The sequence below is a fragment of the Crocodylus porosus genome, unplaced genomic scaffold (genome assembly GCF_001723895.1).
Source record: "Crocodylus porosus isolate Cpor-Errol unplaced genomic scaffold, CroPor_comp1, whole genome shotgun sequence".
Lineage (NCBI taxonomy): Eukaryota > Metazoa > Chordata > Crocodylia > Crocodylidae > Crocodylus > Crocodylus porosus.
Window position 1 is genome coordinate 100,065,942 of NW_017728947.1, and position 20,271 is coordinate 100,086,212.

Sequence of the window (20,271 nt, forward strand, 5' to 3'; positions counted from 1 at the left end):
TTGTCAGGGCCAGCTGACTTGAAGGTCTCCAGCTTCTCAAGGTGTTCCTTCATGAGGTCAGCATTGATGGAGGGTAGGGGATTCCCCTCACCCAGATTTCCGTCCCATAGCAGGCATGGGCATCCCGTGTGACTGATGAAAGACTGACGCAAAGTACCTATTTAATAGGTTGGCTTTTTCCTGGGCAGAGATTAACATAGTGCCACCTGTCATCTTGTCCCATCTGGCCCTGTAAGGGGTAGGTTATAAAGGGAGAAACCAAATGGGCTAGCATGGGACTTACAGTCAGCATTCCCTCTAAGCTGTGTGGTGTGTGCAGGCATACCTGGCAGTGCAGTATGTGCGTGCCTGCACAGCCACGCATGCCACACAGCTTAGAGAGAATGCTGCTTATGGTGCCATCCAGCTGGGTCTCAGCAAGCCAGGTGCACTGGGTGTTTTCATAATGGAAAGGAAACGTACTGTGTGTTAGTAACAGTTCTTACACTGATTAGCGTCAACTTGAGTTCATGTCTACTTCTGTGTTTCCTATGACTGTTCCTCCTGGTTTGACGTGTGATAGATGACACAGATGACTGTGCCACAGGAGGATCACTTGTCTGGCTCACTAGATGCCATGGGGAAGGCAGGTCTGTTGGATCCCTTTTGGAGCTGTGAGTGGGATTTGAGCCCTTGGGTGGGACACAGCTGAGGCAGTCATAGATTCATAGATATGAGGGTCAGAAGGGAGCTCAACATATCATCAAGTCTGTCCCCCTGCCCTGGGCAGGAAATGGTTCTGGGGTCAGATGACCCCAGCCAGATGCCTGTCCAATCTTCTCTTAAAGACCCCCAAAGAAGGGAAGGGCGCCACCTCCCTTGGAAGCCCATTTCAAATTTTGGCAACCCTTACCGTGAAGTTTTTCCTGATGTCTCGCCTAAATCTGCTCTCTGTCAGTTTGTGACCATTGTTCCTTGTTACCCCAAGAGGCGCCCTGCTGAACAGAGCATCTCCAATTCCTTGCTGCACCCTCTTAATAAATTTGTAAGTGGCCACAAAATCACCTCTCAGCCTTCTCTTGCGGAGGCTGAAGAGGTCCAGATCCCTCAGTCTCTCTGCCATAGGGCTTGGCCTGTAAACCCTTAACCCTCCTCTGGACCGTCTTGAGGTTATCCACATCCTTCTTAAAGTACGGTGCCCAGAACTGGAAGACAGTACTCCAACTGTGATCTGACCAATGCCGCATAGAGGGGAAGTATCACCTCCTTGGTACTATTTGTCATGCATCTGCTGATGGATGATAAAGTGCGGTTAGCTTTGCTGATGATTTCGTCACACTGGCGACTCATGTTCATCTTGGAGTCCACTATGACTCCGAGATCCCTTTCTTCTTCTGTGCTACTGAGAGGGTCACTTCCCAGCCAGTAGACGTGCTGGATATATTTATGCCCTAGGTACAGCACTCTGCATTTGTCCTTGTTGTACCGCATCCTATTGTGTACTGCCCACTTTCCCAACTTGTCCAGGTCTGCCTGCAATTGTTCCCTACCCTCCGGAGTGCGCACTTTATCCCACAATTTAGTATCATCCACAACTTGGACAGAGTATGCTTCACACCCACATCCAAGTCATTGATGAAGACATTGAAGAATACAGGTCCAAAGACTGAGCCCTGTGGGACCCCACTACCCACATCCTTCCAGGTCAATACCAGCCTGTACTACCACTCTCTGGGTGCGACTGCTAAACCAATTTGTCACCCGCTGGACCGTGTAAACATCTATGTTGCAGCCTCTTAATTTATTTATGAGAATGGGATGAGATACCATATCAAAGGCCTTCCTAAAATCCAAGTAAACAACATCTACCTCTACTCCCTCATCTAAGCGTTTTGTGACCTGGCCATAAAACGAAACCAGATTGGTCAGGCATGATCTACCTGCTGTGAATCCATGGTGGTTGCCTTGCTGCATTATTTTTTCCCACTGGACTCCCACAGATATGATCCTTAATAATCTTTTCAAAGACCTTTCCAAGGATGGAGTTGAGCCCGACTGACCTATAATTACTCAGATCCTTCTTCCTCCCTTTCTTGAAAATGGGGACCACGTTGGCCCTTTTCCAGTCCTCTGAGACCTGACCCGAGTACCATGAGTGCTCAAACAGCCCTGCCAATGGTTCTGCTATGACACCGGCCAATTCCTTCAGCACCCTCAGATGCAGCTCATCTGGGTCTGCTGATTTAAAAATACCCAGTTCATCCAAGTGACTACACCAAGTCAACAGTTGGTAGGCTGGTGTCCCTCTGATGCCCACCTAAGTCTCCTAATGGGTTCTTATCTTGAGCCCTGTTCAGGAACACCAAGGCAAAAAACTCAATGAATAGCTCAGCCTTGCCCCCCCACCCCCGTCACTAATTGCTTCTCCTTGTTCAGTAGGGGTCCTATGCTGCCCTGTGCCTTCCTTTTACTCCCTACATATCTAACAGACTTTTTGTTGTCTTTTAATTTGTGTTGCCAGCCTCAGCTCTGTAGTTGTTTTGTCCTTTCTGACTGCCTCCCTGCAAGTGCTGGCCAAGTAGGTATACTCCTCCCTGGTAGCTTCTCCCTGCTTCCACTGCCTATATGACTGCTTTTTTGCCCTTAGGCTCCCCTGGATTTCTCTGTTTAGCCCAAGAAGTTTTTGGCCCCTTTCCCTCATGCTGGGATCATCTCTCCCTTGCCCGAAGGATCGCTTCCTTCAGGAATGACCACCCTTCCTGGACTCCCTTCTCGCCCATACTCCTACCCTGCAGTGCACCATTGACTAGACTCCTGAGCACACTGAAGTCAGCCTTCCTAAAGTCCAGCACTTCCACCCTCCTAGTTATCTTACCCACCCTGCATCATATGGTGAATTTGATTGATTGGTGGTCACTGTCCCAAGGTGACCACGAAGCTGCAGCTGCCCTAGTAGGTCCTCCCCCGTCGCCAACATGAAGTCCAGTAAGACATTCCCTCTAGTGGGACCGTATACCTCCTGCATTAGGTGAAGGTCCTGCACACAAGTTAAGAACCTACGTGAATGGTTGGATTTGGCTGACTGCTCCTCCCAGCAGATGTCAGGGTCCACAGTGACAACCACGTCCCCAGACCGTACGGCCTCTGAGAGATGCCTCAGGAATTCCAAGTTTAGCTTCTCCTCTTGGTGTGGTGGCCTGTAGCAGACCCCCACCACCAAGTCCCTTTCCCCTCGACCTCCATGTATCCTAACCCACAGTGCCTCAACTTTCTCCTCCTCTGACCCCCCCCCTTTTCTCCCTACTCTGTCCTGTCTATACAACCTATAGTCCTCAATGCGTACTGCCCAGTCATGGGTAGTGTCCCACCAGGTTTCTGTTAGCCCCACTAAATTGAAGTTATTGTCTGCATGCAGGAGTGCAAGTTTTTCCTGCTTGTTACCCATGCTCCTAACATTATTATAGAGGCACCTGAGCCCTCCGAATGGTGCCTTTGGTGCTCCTCCTCCCCTCCCTGTTTTGATGCTCAATGGGCCTCTTAGTACTTACCTGGGATGTACTGTTGCATGTCTCGTAGTTTGTAGGTCCTAGATTCTCTCCATCTCCTGCCTCCCCATCCCCCATTGAACCTAGTTTGAAGCCCGATGTAGGAGGTCAGCCAACCTGTAAGAAAAGAGACTCTTACTTTGTGCGGAGAGATGAAGTCCATCGCATCTGTTCCTGGAGTAGTGGCAGGCAGGCTGGAAGTATGAGGGAGTAGCGGCAGTGGGGTCACAAGAGGAACGAGATGGGTTAAGTCCAGCCAGAAGAGCACCAGGAATCTATCCAAAGGGATGAGCCCATTAGTGGCATCATCCGTTTCCTTGAAATGAACTGACTTTGTTGCCATGATGCCCTGGGGGAGATGGGGACGGATGGTAGCAATTGTCATCTTGTTCCATCTAAGAAAGAGCTGCAAAGAAGCCTCCTGACCAGCTGGTGGTGGCAGAAGCTGGTGCTGAGTCTCAGGACCTTTCCCTGTGCTGGTGGGAGAGGGGATTGGCTCAGAGTCACAACCTCATTTGACCTCATAAAATTTCTGTTTCCAGATTTCCCAAAGGCAGAAGAGGCCCCTGCCCCTGGGGGATTTAGCTGTGTCCTTTAATAGTAACATATGCACAGGCAGTTGCAGCAGGGGGAGGAAAGAGTATTCCCCATTAGGAGAAATGAGAAACCCCATGCGCCAGTAAAAGTAGTGGAGTGCTACAAACGGATGTGCATACTCCAGCCTGAATTGGGCATTCATCCTCTTGAACCTCCTGCAAACACAGCCAGGCCCAGAAACATTTTTCACTTGCAGGGGGAAAGCTATTAAATGTTTGTTAACACAGAATGGAAAGTTGGAGGGCAGCTTACTATTCTGGCCTCAGTTAGTGACATTGAACTAGAGCAGATATGGGAGTTATGACCAACTTGTCAGGGCTTCTCTTACACAATGGGCCTGGGTTTGATTTTGTTTCCATTTATGGAGCTCCCGTCAGCTCCCTGATTAGATACCGTTTGCAAACACACAGACGCAGATCTCCAGTTGGGGCTTGGACTATCACACTGTGCCTTCAGATCTAGTCTGGGGTCCCACAGCAGGGAAGGTATTGATACCTTGGGATCATCAGGCACAGCCTTGATTAAAGGTAGTGTGGAGATGGCTTGTTGCTAGCAGGTGAATGTAACAAGAGTTATATTTAAAAAATCAGCTGCAAAAACAGCAAGCTCGAGGGCATTGCTTCTGTTTCCATGGGAACCAAGAAAAGCCTGGGAGAAGAGTCCCACTTTGCTGTATTTCCCACAAGAGACTTCCTGCATGCTAAGATTCCTCTCCGACTGTTCTCTGCTATTACACCCCATTAAGGACCGCCCCACATCCAGCTCCAAGGGGCCTGATTCGTTTTATATTAAGAGTGCTTCTACAAATAATGCTTACAGGGATATAGTGCTGCTCAGCCACAGGGAGCTGGTTTCTAAGACTTGTATCAGAGCCAGCACCCAGACCCCAACCAGAATCAGTACCCCACTGTGCTGGGTGCTGGACAAATGCAGCCCCAGCCCTACGAAGACTTAGGGTACGGCTGAACAACTGATTTACCATGGAGTGGAAGTGGAGAAAGACAGAAGGAGACTTGCCATGTGTCAGCTACTCTCTGCTCTCCATGCACACGTGGCAGTGTGCCTGCTCTTACCCCATAGCGAGGGAAAGTTGTACTGGCCCTCAACGAAAGAGGAGTAAGCTTCTTTGGGCTGGCTTCCACTTACCACAGTATGTACACAGGCAGGTACCACAGAATAGTGAATGTGCCAAAAAGCTCCCCTCCTCCTCTTTCTCCCCCCTGCTTATACCCCCTGGGAACTGTATGCCCATACTCTTAAACACACACTTATTTTCATACACTTAATCTTCCTATTCACCTCCCTTGGAAGGATCAGGAGTAACGTGTAGAGGGGGATGCTGTTCCTGTACCACAGCCCTTACTGTTGAAGAGGAGCTCCATACAATGAGAGCATGAGACTCAAGATGTGCTTGTTTAAAGAGTATTTTCCTCATTGTAAAATGTTGAAATAATCACACAAATAAATAATGGCTTTCGCCAAGTCCCCTTCAGCCTGGCACTGAATACTGGGCCATTTCCTAAACATAGCAAAGCAAGAGTAGGTCTTGAGAAGGGATTTGAAGAAGGGCAGGGTGGTGGCTTACACTTCCGTGCACAGAGGGAGCTCCCTGAGCTGGGGCAGCGTGGAGGGAAGCATGAGGTCATCTTCGAGAGCAGCAGATAAGCAGGTGATGGCCCCCCTGGCTAAGGCACTCATCTAGGGGGCATCACAGGCTACTAAGGTAACTCAGCATAGTGGCTACATCCAAGAGCCCTACGTCAAAATCCAGGCAGAGGTTAGCAGCTAAAGGCCAGTAGTCGATGCTGAGCCAAAGGCCTAGAGGCAGTGACTGGAAACAAGGAGGCAAGCCATGAGCCAGTCACAGTGCCAATAGTCAAGCCAAGGTCATAATGAGTCAGGAAGCTGGGACACAAAGCAGGGTTAGGAGTCAAGGCCCAGCAATCAGGGCAGGGGGTAGGAAACAAGGCAAGAAGACGTGAACAGGCCGGGAGGTGCTCATGTACAGAGGCACAGGGTGTTGTGCAGCAAGTCTGGTGTTAGGACAGTCCCTTGAGTGAGGAGTGAAAGCCAATCCTGCTGGCTTGGGCCTGCTAGCTCATTACACTGGGGAATGGGGACTTGGCCCTTACTGGGAGTGGGAGCCCTAAGTTCTGACTTCTGCTCCAAGGACTGTTTCTCTCTTATTCAGTGATTATGTACTGTGAAGTACTCCCCCACCTCCCAGCAAATTAACTCTGTTGTACAATGGGTTAGCTTCAAGAGGAGGCATAGAAAGTCCAGCTACCTGAAAATGGCTGACAACCTGGTGGGTTGGCACTCTTCTGGGAAATGGGAAACTGTAGGCTTGGATCCCCTTAGGCTGAGGTGTCCCACCACCTGGATGAGTACTCTGACCGGTAGGCTCTTATATTAGTGGTGTGTGGCAGCTCTGACACCACTTCCACCATCATTTTGAAAGGAAATGATGGATGCCACTAGGTTTTGTGATGAGCCAAGCCTGGCAGTGTGAGTAAGAGAACACCTACCAAATCATGACCCCCAGCAACTTGGGCAAGGGAATGCCATGGTCCTAGATCCCAGCAGGGCTGTCACCAAGCTGCTCGGCCTGTTCAGATCACAGGATTTCTAACCATGCACAGATCTGCAACTCTTACACCTAAGAAACTAAAGTAAAAGTAGCTGAATAATGCCTGATACCTATACAGGACTGCTTTGTGCACCTACATCTTTGTTTGAGTCCGTCCTCTCTGGGCCTCAGGAAGTCTATAAAATGGGGTTAATAGGACTTCCCTACCTTGCAGGCTGGTGGGAAGAGCTCAGATACTGGTCATAGAATCAGAGAATCATAGAAGTCGGGTCCGAAGGGACCTTGTAGATCTTCAAGTCTGACCCCCCGCCTGGTGGAGACCAGAGAAGTACTTGAGTACAGAGTTAATTTGCTGGGAGGTGGGGGAGTACTTCACAGTACATAATCACTGAATAAGAGAGAAACAGTCCTTGGAGCAGAAGTCAGAAGGAGACCAGAGAAGTACTTGAGGTAGATAAAGGGGTGCACTGGTACACCCTAGCCAAAGTTCCCAGTCTTGGCTATAGCGAACAACCAATGCCTCTGGGAAGGCTTAAAAACAGAGCATTTACCTCCCATCGCTGCCCCCTCAGCTCCAGCTGAAGGACAACCTGGTATCTTGGGCTGTGACATTACATTTGCCTGAATAGTGCAACACACCACTTCTGCAGTAGGAATGACAAGGAGTTGTGATATGAGATGTGATATTCTCCATTCAGATTAGAAGTAGTCTGAAATATCCTGGGCACAAGACAGCCACGCAGAACCACGGGAATGGGAAAGGGCCAAAGAACGCCCTGGCTGTTGGCAACCCTCTGAGGTTGCTCATGGCGTGCAGAGCTGTTCTTCACATTGTGGCACGGGAGATGAGGTTAGCGATAGCACCTTTTGTTCCTGAAAGGGAAGCAGAGCTGGAGTTCTCGCAAGGCTTCTATTGGGTTTTTTTTTTAATCTTGAGGAAGGAGCAAAGTAAATCAAAGGGGGGAAAATGCCACATAATCCAGGGGTATAATACTTACTTAAAAGCCTGGCCCACTACAGCATGTGACAGGCTGAGGTGCAGGATTTTGCCTGTTGAACAGTCACGAGTTTGTTTTCCATTTAGAGGGTATTACAGTCTCCCAGCACTTCCTAACATAGCATTTCTGTGGTGGCCAGGCTCTGGAGAGACGGCGAGGCAACGCCTCGCTCCACGTGCCAGGAACTTACCTGCACAGGGTGGGGTGAAAGACAGAGGGCAGGGGCAGGCACCAAGCGGGGGGGCCCTTAGGGCAAGATGTGTCAAGGCACTTAGGCATGGTGTTGCTGAGTGATCTCACACCACAGAGTTACAGGGCTCAGCTCCCATAGTGGGATTCATAAGCCCAGGTCAGATACCTAAATTCCCTGGACTTCCAATAAAGATTGCTGGGCACAGAGGATGGAAATTCACCATATGTAGTACACTAAGCAAGGGCACACCTAAACTAGCCAACAGGAAATATGTGGACTCCAGCTGCTCTCCTAGCCTTCTGCTGCAGTTAGATGCCTTTGTAAGCGTGGGATCCACTGCTCAGAATCTCTTCCTAAGACATACGGGCCCTTCTGAAGATGTGTCTATAGCAGTGGTCTCCAACCTTTTTAAGTAGATCACCTTTGGCATTTAAAAGTAACCCAAAATCTACTGTGTGCTGCTGCCACACCGCTTCCCATCGCCCTCCCACCCAGCAGGTAAGTCTGGGGGAGGAGGGGAACAGATTGAGGCAGAGGGAGAAAAAATTATTTGGGGGCATGCCTGCCCAGCAGGTAAGTCCCACCCAGATGGGGCCCCGCTCAGCTTACTAGGGCTGTGCAAAACAGCAGTGTTTGTCTTCCACAAACATTTCAACAGAAAAGTGTTTTGTTTCGATTTAAAAACACTGTTCTGCTCCGTTTCATCAAAATGGTTTCGCTGTTTCAACGCTGTTTTGGTTGGGCTGGGGAGGGGAACTCAGCCAGGCTGCTTCAAAACTTGAAACGTTTTTAAACTTTCAAAACGTTTCAACTGCCCTCGTTTCATTTCAAGGCTGTTTCAAAGCCCTTTATTTCGTTTTGATTTGGCTGTTTCAAGCTCAAAATGAGTCAAAACTGCCAGCGAAATTTCGCACAGCCCTACAACTTACCCCTGCTCCTACCTCTGTGGCACTGACCCTCACTGTGCCTCTTCCCTCCCCCACAGACCGATCTCCTGGGTTGGGATGCACACACGCATGCATGCAGGCACTCAGCCCCCCACCACAGCCTCAGATTGACTCCAAGATCTACTGGTGGATCGAGATCCACTGGTTGGTGACCACTGATCTATATGGTTGCAGTGGTGGCCACCAACACAGAGGGCCAAATACAGTCCTCGCATGTTCCACAGCAAAGTGCATTGGGGAGGATGTCTGGGGCTCATCTTTTAATTAGAGCAGCTCTGAGAGCCATTCTAATTATAGCACCCAGAGCGTCACGTGTATCACTGTCCCCATGCTGAAAAATGGTGGCAGGGCCTCTTTAACTAAAGCTTGTCAAACATTTTTCAGCACAGGGACGCTGCTATACGTGACGCTGGAGTCTGCCGGAGCGCAGTGATTACCACGCTCCAGCAGACTCAATTAATCAAGCCTGTTCTGACGCACTGTAATTACAACATGTCGGAGCAGCCTCCCTGCTTGAGGACACAGTGGGTAGAGTGTACTCGGGTCCCTCTTAGTGCGGTGATAAGCTGCTGCTGTGACAAACCCTAAGTTGTCCCTTTGTACAAAGGCAACTGGCTCTGTCTTTTCTTTTAAAACAACAGCTCAAAGACGAGGTTGGAATATTCATCAGGAAGTGGGAGATGCAATCTCCGAGTCTGCCTCTCCTTGAGAAGAGTTCAACCTTGCTGCCCATCTTCCAAGAGAGCATCTTAATTGGGCAGGCAAAAGGGCAAGACTCCTGGAACCAGGAGGTGACCATGCATAAAGAAATATGTCTCGGTAGCTAGCTGTTGAGGGAGTATCCTGGATTCTGGACCCTGCTCCCAACGTGGCTTGTGTACTTAGGATATATTTAATTTCGGTTTGCATATAAAGCACTGTACAAAGGCTTAGTACAGTTGTTACTACGGCCAGTCTGAGGTTCAAGTGCAACTTCTTTCTAGGGCTGCTGGAGTTTCAGACTTAGCCATGACCACTTTCTCTATGCTCTGCTTTAATTTAAGCACAGGATCCAACCTGATGAAGTTTCCCCCTCTATGATCTACTGAGGTTTCAAGAAGAAATGCTGCCACTGCCCCAAATTAAGCTAGATCTTAGGAGGTGCTACTTCACTGTCAGGGCAGCTAGGATCTGGAACCTACTACCAAGTGAAGTGGTGCTGGCTCCTACCCTGGGGGTCTTTAAGAGGAGGCTGGACAAACATCTTGCCAGGGTTGTTTGACCCCAGTACTCTTTCCTGCCATGGCAGGGGGTCGGACTAGATGATCTGCTCAGGTCCCTTCCGACCCTAGAAACTATGAAATTAGCTTTGCTCCCAAGAGAAAAAGAAGTAGACCCTTTCTTGGAGATCTGGGTGAGTTTGTGGGAAGGAGGTCTCATCATAATCATAACAGGGATAAAATTGTCAAATGTGGCACCCGTCAAACCAACTGTCCCAGCCCTAGTGGCCTTTTCTACCTGCAAAAGGAGCTCTATTGAGTTTGAGCTGCTTTTGAAATATGTTCCAACTGAATGTTTTAGCCAAGGCAAAAATATTCTAGTAAAAAGGAATCTGTGAAAAAACACAGCCTTTCCTTCTAGCCATATTTCACAGAGGTGCCACCACTTGCATCTGGCTTGATAACAACCTTTTGCCTCAGATTACCACCTTCAAAGCAACTCCTTTCTGAGGCCTAAAATACCCCTAAGAAAGTAAAGTAACTTTACCAAAGAAAATATCCCCTGGTCCTTTGTGCCAGTCTCAGAAGTCTAACAAACATTAGTGCTGTGCTTGCTTGACCATATACTCCTGTAGCAACCCAATTGCTGCTATCCGTGATTAACTCTACGTGTGGGCTAAAGGTTTCTTTTTCTCAGTGGGCTAGAAAGACTAGAAAGAACTTGTAGAGAATTAGCAAACTGAGAATTATGTGCCAAAATCAAAGATTAGTGGTTTATTTATTATTTGTCCCTCAAGCTTAACATTAGCTAATGCTAAGTGACCCACACATTGCAATCAGAAGCAAGGATTTAAAAAAGAAAAAGTCTAACGGTGAATGTTTGTATTTGAAAGTGGCAGGGGACAAAGAGTACCAGGAATCAATAACACCCTCTTTTCTCCTTGCTGGTATCCAGTGGAAGATTTCTCTTAGTGTCTTCCCACTGAGAATGAGCTAAAAGAATCTCAACTAAAGTAATTACATTCCTCTCTAAAAACTAATTTTGTCCATGCTAATTCAATCTTGTCTGTCCTGATTTTTGTCAGTATACTCCATGGTTTGTATCTTCTTGGCACCTGCCTTTATGAAACTAGATGAGAGATGATCAAAAAAAACAAACCCCGAAATACCCATTCAGGGCTGGCATTTAACTATAGGGTGCTAAAAATTGTACTGAAAAGGTTGTTTTAAATAAATCACATTGTAGAAGATGGCTTACTGTTGGAGCATATTCTTGGCATAGGTTTCACTTTTATGCTAATTATCACCTAGGTATCTCAATACTACATCAACAAAGGAAATTCAAATGATCATCCTGGAGAAGGAATACACATACACAAGTAGGCCTCGAGAATGGCAGCTAAAAACCACCACATTAAACAAACAGAACTATATTTGTTGTTCTAATGTTGACCGCGTAAAAATCTTTAGGAGGTAACTTGGTCATCTGTCGTCCTATTTCTCTGTAATGGCTGGTTGTTGGATGGTTCTTCCCCTTAAAAATGTATCTTTAGAGTTGGTTTCCCTTCTGTCCAAGTGTTAATGTATTTTATATAGAAACTGTCAAACTCCTGTAGCACCAACGGCTCAAAAGAGCCTTTCCTCCCCATAATAGTGGTCCAAGCTCAGCCCAGACTTGTAGTGACTGACAGAATTGCGGTCTGAAGCCTGTTTGGGGGCCTTGCGAAATGAGCTGATAAACCTGGCGTAGTTCCTAGGGGACAGAGTCTGTCATTCGACTACATCCACAAATGACAACCTTGATGGCACACCCATGAGCGAAGCTAATGACTGAATGAGCAAGGAGACCTATTAACCATGGTAGCCTCTGGAGAGGAGTGGGGCCAGTTACAGACTGATGGCCCCAGGAGAGGCATGGCAGATTGGTGGGGCGCTGTGCAGACCTTGTTCTGTTGCTATGCAGTGCTGTGGTATGGCTAAACATAGCACTGCTCCCCCCAGCACTAAACTGATGTATAACTAACACCACTCCAAAGCACTTAAGCCAAAGCCCAAAAAGGACACAGGTGCCTAATAAGGAACTTAATGAGTTCTTGGACATCAAGGCTCAAAACTGCAACCCTAAAAACCTCTGCTCAGCTGCCAGCTAACTTGGAGGCACCGAACCCCCACAAGCACCTCGCTATTTGGCTCTGTATTTCCCCGGGTACCTAGGGTCACATCTCTGCACATGCCCACAACTGCTTCACAGGGCTGAGGAGGATGGTGCTTTGTTCCCTCGTAAGGGATCCAGAAGCAAGGAGTCCCACCTGGTCGGCGTTCTCCGAACCCAGGTAAGAAATCAGGCCACCACTGCTTTCTTTTAAGATGGAGTGAGGCAGTCATAGTATCAAAAGGCTCTTGGTACCTGACACTTGCCCAGGAAGTGAAATACATGAGTTCATGGTCCTCTGTGGCCAGATGGGTTCAAACCCACCTCTCCTAACTCCCAGGAGAGTGCTCAAATCACCAGGTTAGCATGGCAACAGTCTCATGATAATCACTGCCTGGCAGAGCTTTCAATGGAGAGACAGAAAAAGGAAGTGCCCTCAGAGACCTCAGTTTTGCCTGCCCTGAGGATGCTGCACAGGTGCGAACCCCCGTTGAAACTTGAGCTGACAGATCATGGTGCAAGCAAGGATTTGCACCAGTTTGTCTATCCAGTGGTAGGTAACAAGGCAGCTCTCTGGCGAGGGCCATTAGTCCAGAGGCAGATGCATTTGTTCCTCACATAATACTTTTGCTATTCCATTCCATGGGCCTCATGGAAGTAGGTCTTAAAGAGGGATTCAAAGGGCCTGGCTCACTGGGGATGGAAAGTCACTGTGGGTGATGCATGACAGGATGTGCAAGAGGCAGGAAATGTTCCAGAAGACTTGCTCCATCAGAGGGACATGCTCTCCTCCTTGTCTTACAGGTGAGCAGCTTTTCCTTGTCATAACAGGACAAGATAGCTCTGTCCTATCCCTTTTCACACTGTTCCCCTGAGATGGTCTCAGCAGTGCATGTTTTAAGACATCACAGTGAATCCTTCCTCTAATCATTAATGTTGGGACCAGGCCATGGAGGTGTGCAGAGCCCTCTAAAGCAATTATACTTTCTCTTCATAGACCATGAAGATGAACCTCTTGCGCAGAGCAGATGCTTTTTGACAAGGCCATGGCTCACCCTGAGAGAGGGAGCAGAGAACATCGATTTCCAGTCTGGGAAGAATGCTGCTTGTGTCCGATTCCTTGCCGCGGTGGGGAGCTGACGTGAGAAGCGCTTGGTTTAAAGAGGCTATGAGATGCTCACAAGCAGAATCCACTTCTCTCACATTCTTCAGAATGAGATCTTCCTGTTTGGCAAGGCCACCTACTGAGAGCCGAGTGAGCCACAGTTAAACCTTCCCTCATGGCTTTTGCCTTTTTGTTTCCTGAAACAGAAACAGAGCTTGTTGAACCACAAAGAAAAAAAAGAGTTGAATTTGGAGGCCACTTCTTTTCCTCATCTCCTTTTTTTGTTTTTCCCTTTTAGCTGTTAAATATGACTTTATTGTTATAAAACTTGTCTGGGTCATTTAAACAGTCATGTTGCCCAAAATTTGAATGCATGTCAAAAGAACTTATTTAAGAGACTCTCTTAATTCTTGCTATTGGCTATGGACAGAGGACTCCTGTAGAGCCCCCGGGCTTAGTTGGCTAATGTGTTTTCTGTAACCTAGTTGCTTTCCCCTCCTCACCCCCATCCCTCTCATGTTAGTCCCTCACTTGGGCAATTTGTATTTCCCTACTGGTTTGATCATCTTTTTGGATTCACAATCCTGAACATCTGCTAATAAAAATCAATCTGCCTGTTCATCAGTGTCTCACACTGCCATTTAAGTAGGGAAAACCACAAACTTATCTTAAGACACCAGCAGCAGTCAACATAAAACGATCTGTAAAGGTACAACAGCCTGAAGGCTCGGGGCTCACAGCTGAGACTGGATTTCCAAAACTCTTTTAGCCACTGGAGTAGACGGTCAGATTTTACCGAGGATGGGAAAGCTGGATGCAAAACTCTTTTGAAACGTTTGCCTAAATTCTGGGTGCCAAACACTTGGGTACACTCATCTTCGATTCAGGCAGAGCTGTACGTCAGACAGGACATAATCACATGACCTTCCTGCTTGGAAATTCAGGTTTTCTGGGTCTTTCAAAGCACAATTTCCAACCATGAGTCCTCATACCATTTATGCTTTAAGCTTTTTTTCCATGGCTGATCAACTAGGCAACTAGGAATTCTTTGCCTTGTCACGCATTGTTTCTAGGTAGCTGTTTTGCTTTAGCTGCTACCATTAAGTGTCAGGGTTTTTCAAGCTCCTCAGTCCAACATTGTGGTCTCTCTAATGCTATATCTGGTCTGAGATCTTGTCTTGTTGCCATCACTCTACAAAAACGTTTCAGCATTTTAGATCATCCATTCATTTGGCTCAGTAGGCAGAAATGTGCCCTCTAATTCCCTTTTATCTGTAAGTAACTAGGCAGGCTTTTAATTCCCGCAGTCCTTCTCTGGAGACAGGAACATGGAACCAGAAGGGAACTCCAGGACTACTGAGCCCAGTCCCCAGATAGCACAGGTAACCGTGTCAGGATATCCTTCCACAAAAACTGATCAAGTTTCATCTGATGAGTGGTTGCTCCAATCAAAGGCTGTCCCAAGCCTCAGTGCTCTGCTGGTCTAGCCTAAATTATATTTCTGGTTAGTTGAAACCCATTTGTTTTTCTGCCAACAATAGCCTTCGGCTCAAATAGTTATTTTTCCTCACTGGTAGTTATCCCACAAATACATCGTACTATCATGGATGTAACATGCCCTGAAATGAGATATACAATTTGTTTTTGAAAGGCAGAATGAAGGGAAAAAAGGATTTCCCATGCAAGTAACTGAGGAGGAGGGATAAAGGAGCCAAGACTGCTGATTGTTCTGTTCCCTGTGGATCCTTGCAGCCTTCACTTGTGCTGTTGTCTGGCAAGCTGCAGAAACTGTTCTTACCATAGTTCTCACATATAATGTGCACTCCAATCACCAGCAGTTGCTTTTGGAAACGGGGCAGTTGAATGTGAGAAAATATGGTAGTTATAAACAGTGATCAGATTCCCTCAGCCTTCCTTTTGTTAAGCTGGACAAAGTTGACTTTTCTAGTCTTTTCTCAGAAGGTAGGCTTGCAATCCTCCTGATTACCTGTCACTGCACCTGTTCTTAGAATTAATCTTTCTTAAATGTGGGTGACCAGATCTGTATGCAATATTCTAAGTTGGGCCACTTCCTTCTCCATCTCTATGAAAACATCCTAGGGCACCATTTGCATTTCCAATAGCTACATCCAGCCGACAGCACCAGTCATTCGGTGATCAACTGGCACAGAGGTGCTGAACCCCTGGCCCGTGGGCTATTCACCCAGCCTGCCGGGCTCCCCACAGGTCTTCAAATTTGGTGATGGGGTAATGGTGGCTGCATTAATTACTGCCGGCCTACTGCCAAGTTGCCAGACCTACGGGGAGTCTGGAGAGCCAGCTGGCGTGGCCCTGCACTCTAGATCAGACATACAGGGCTGGATTGATGTGAGGCCTGCTCCTGGCATGTAGGTCTGGGCCAAAGTGGTGCGAGGTTCAATCTGGGTATACAGGGCCTAATCCTGCATGCCAAATCTTCAAGGGATCCAGGCCATGGAGTGATCCGATGCCAGTCATCCAGCCTCCAGGGCTGAAAGATTGAGCACCACTGAACCAGCACATCTATGTCCTAAGTGTAGGACTTCCTACTCTGTGCTATTAAATTTCATCACATTTCTACTTTTGCAGTCCTCAAGGTCATCTAGTTCTCTCTATATAATAATCCAAGATGCCTTCGTGTTCGTGATTTCTCCCAAATTTGTGCCACCAGCATATTTTATTAGCAGACACCTAGTTTTTGCAGCAAATTCACCAATGAAGATCTTACTGGTAAACATCACTAGTCCCCAGACCAGTTCTTGAACAATTTCACTAGTGACCTCCTTCCAGCCTCATATTTTATCTGTCAACATAATCCAATGTTCATCTAAGCCACATCTTCCCTAGCATAACTAATAACTACCCCCATGGCACTATATTAATTCTTTGACTCAAGTCTAAATCGACAATATTTACTGTATCACCTTTGCCTAGAAAAAATTAGTCCTTATGAAAGAAGGATATCAGCTTAGTCTGGCACAAACTATTTGTTCTAAGCTCAGGCTGCACATTTATCCCATAATTCCATTTCCCCTCCATCTCCTTTAATTATTCCTCCCTTCAAAATTTGTTCTAAAATGTTATATATGACTTAAATCAGATTCATGAGCCTGCAGTTGCCTAGGATACTTTTCTCCCCTTCTTAAATATACATACTCCCTTTACTGTTTTCAATCAGAAGGTTCTCCCTCTGATTTGATAGCTTTATAAAAGATACTTGCTACCTCACCTGCAATTTAATATGCCAGTTCTTTCAGAAGTCTGATCCCCCAACTAGCAGCACCTCTTGTTAGTTCAGTGAGTCTTTGGTAAAGGTAAAGGACAAGCCTTCTCCTCATAACCACGTGCTCCCACAAGCTGTTTTCCTTGTCCAAGGGTCTGCCCTTCCCATCCTCATGTTCTGCAGGGTCTTGGATTGTCCATGCAGCCTCATCTCCCCCGTCCTCCATCATTTCCTCAAATCACCACAGACCATTCTTCTCAAGTCCTTGCATCCTCTCGTCCATGACTTGTGTCAGACAGCACTTCATGCATACATACCTCCTCCAGGTTCCTGCACAAGGATAATGTACCTCCTCCAGGTTTTTGCTTCTTCACTCTCTTCCATACTTTGGTTCACTTGCACTACTACCTCCAACACCATCATTATCTTCTTTCCTTTGCTTCTACCATTCAAGAAGGAGAAATGAAACAAATGCCCCCAAATGCCACACAAAACTGTGTTTGCTGGCTGCTTGACTGCTTAAGGCTTTTACTTAGGACAGCCTGTCCCCTTGTTTAGGTTCACCAGGTAACTAACTGTCCATCAACTTCAAGGCCCCTCTCCCACTCCCAAGCAGACTCTTTAAGCTACAAGCTCCAACTAAACCATAGACCTTACAAACCACCAAGCAACAGACATAAAGAAAGACAATGTCCCTTACCCCCAGGAACAAGGACTTCTTTTTTTTCCCTCACCAAGGACAACTTCTACACAAACTCCCTTGTTTGCTGGGCTTCCCTCCTTGATTTTCAAGTCTTTTGCCTAGGTCAGCCCCATCCACTCATTTAGGTTCAGCTCTTAATTACTAATCAGCTGTGATCAAAGTGATATTCTTTAGTGAAATGAGAAGTGATTAGTTTAACTGCATGCAAAGGGATTTTGAATTCTCAGCAACAAGGCATGATATACAGTAAATACAATATTAATGTGTCTCTCATGCTGTGGTCCATGGAGCACTTACTAGCAGTCTGCAGAGGGCTGACTGATATTAACTCTCCTCTCTGTTTCTAGCTGCTAAATTACATTAAAATAAACTAAAAATACAGTGTAATCCTATGTAAAGCCAGGTTCCAGCTGCTCAGGTAATATTAAAAACACCAGCAAGATGGGAGATGTTCTGCCCAGCTGTGTATAGAAGGGGGGAGGGACTAGGAGACAAATCTCAGAGTTGAGCTGTGATGCCCTTCAGGAAAATGTTTGCAGCTGCATGCAATTCTCCATTTTTACAGTCCAGAGTTACAGCACATTGCATGTCCTTGCCCAGCCCTGACCTCTGTGACCTTCTGGAGTGACCCAAATGCAAGAGCACCTCTGAAATCCTTAGAAAGAAGCAGCCTTCAGGAACCTCTCAGAGCCTCACACGAGCTCAGAGCTGCCTGGAGAGTTCAGTAGCACAACGTAAAGGTAAAGGACAAGGACAGTGCACGTAGGCAGGCGCTCTGCAGAATTTCATGCTCAGCATCAATCTACACGCAAGCTTCACTTTCATATGTCACTTCTGCTTTGTGTTTGACCTTCAGAAGAACTATGGGGAAATGCTCACATTTCCACAAGCAGGCTTTTTGTGTACTCTGAAACCACAACACTATCAATTCTTGATTTCAGCTCCCCGACTTCCTAGGTCACCGAGAGGTTAACAGTACAGCAGAACGATACCCACAGCACGTACATCAGGAGGCAGAACCTCCTGTCACATAACAGCAAAAGCCACAGACAGTCAGGAAACGGAGCTGACAGCCTCCGAGCGGAGCTCCGACACCTGCTCAGCTAAGGCAAACAAGTCCCAGTGCAGGCTAGAGAGCAGAGGCAGGCAAGCAAAAGTCAAGAGGAAGAGATCCCCATGACACCAAGAGATGATTTACCTTTGAAAGCCTTCTTTAAAGGGACTTTCTAACAGAGAAGCGTAATGAGCCCATTTTTATCCACAAGGCAGAAGACAGACTGGGAGACCATCTGGAGTTCTCCTGTCCTGCTAATTCCAATTAGCGCATCGGGAATCAGCTGCTCCTGCACAAATAAAACAGGGATGTTTCTTGGAGATTGTTGTCCTGCTGCAGCTTGATATAATCACGTGCTGATGATGCACTTGCCTTCTGCCAAGAGTGGTCTAATCCTGCAGCATGACATGCAAGTGGACTCCTGCAGTCTTTGCCTCTTTCCCCTGCCTCAGCCTCACTGTTAGAAGGGAGATCCCAAGCATACTTGTTCACATTCTGGTTCAGCCTTGAAATTGCTCAGTAACCTGCTTATAAAACAGTATTTTGGTCTCCACTGTGAGAAATACCTGCTGATTCTCCTAGTGTCACAAAACCATGCTGGGAAACAGCCTGAAAGTGCAGGCAACCCTGGTTGTAATGGCTGGTGATGCAGGTGACTTCATAATGGTTGTTCAGTGTGAAATGATAGAGCCCAGGGGGTAGAATAAAGGCACAATGTGCTAACTGAAACACCAATTTTCTTATCTTAGATTATCAGCCCACCAAGAAGTTTACCTGTGCATTTTGTGCCACTCGAACAATGAAAACAGTGAAATCCTGGCCCCTTCTAAGTCAGTGGCAACATTCTTGTTAGCTTGGTTTTTGTGAAACAGGAGTTTGCTGAACAGGAAATCATCCAGACTGGATTGTTAAGTGTAGTTGAAATAGGGACTGTGGGTTCTTAGCCCATTATCTGAGTTAACTTTAGTGACTCCTTTGTTCCTATGGGTTTAATGCTTGTTTGCTTGTCTCTCCCAGCACTGCTCCCTTCCCTCCGTTTCCCTCTCTCTCCCCTACCTCCCTTGTCTTCTGTATTCTAATTTCTCCTTATACTCTGCTTTCTGTCCCTCCTTTCACAGCATCTGGTGAACTGAGTTTCAGTTCATGAGCAGTCATGCTATACGTATATATCTACTTTAGTTAGTCTTTAAGGCGTAAAATCAACCGTGCTTTCTACTAGAGCAGGGGTGCTCAACTTCTGGCCTGGGCGCCAAAGCTGACCCACGGAGCCATGATAGCTGGCCCATGGTGCTCCACCCCCAGCTGGAAAATTTGGCAGCTGAGGAGCAGTCGCAACTAATATGGCCACCATTTCTCACAGTCAAATGCCCAAACCCCTGGCCCCATATGGCCGGGTCATGCCCCCTCGACCCTGTGGGAACAGGTTGGGGCCAGGTCATTATCCTTTCCCCCACAGGGGCCAAGTTGGGGTTGAACCATGTACCCTCACTCCCTCCTTCCCCACAGGGCTGGGTTGGGGTTGAGGTTGGGCTGCCCCCCCCGATGAAGTCACGCTGTGCCACCCTTGGTGCCAGATAGGGACCGTTGACTGGATCCAGCCCACTGATGGACCAGGCACTGCTCCTCTGACTCACTGGGCAAAAAGGTTTAACACCACTGGGCTAAGGCATGATTTTAACCATAGTTGGTTTTGCTTTCTGGTCCCAGTGCACTTGGAACACATCCATCATGTTTGAATTGCAAACAGAGAAATGTTTAAATCCAAACAAAACCTTCATTTTCCCCTCACTTTTATTTTCCATGACAACATTGCTTTTGCTGTTAGATTTTGTAAAAGGCTACTTTTCTCTTGTAAAGCTTAAATTTCAGGCCCAAACTACCTGGCAATAGCCCTTCTTATCAAAGTAGCAGCATGTTTCATAGTTTCATAGTTAGTAGGGTCGGAAGGGACCTGAGCAGATCATCAAG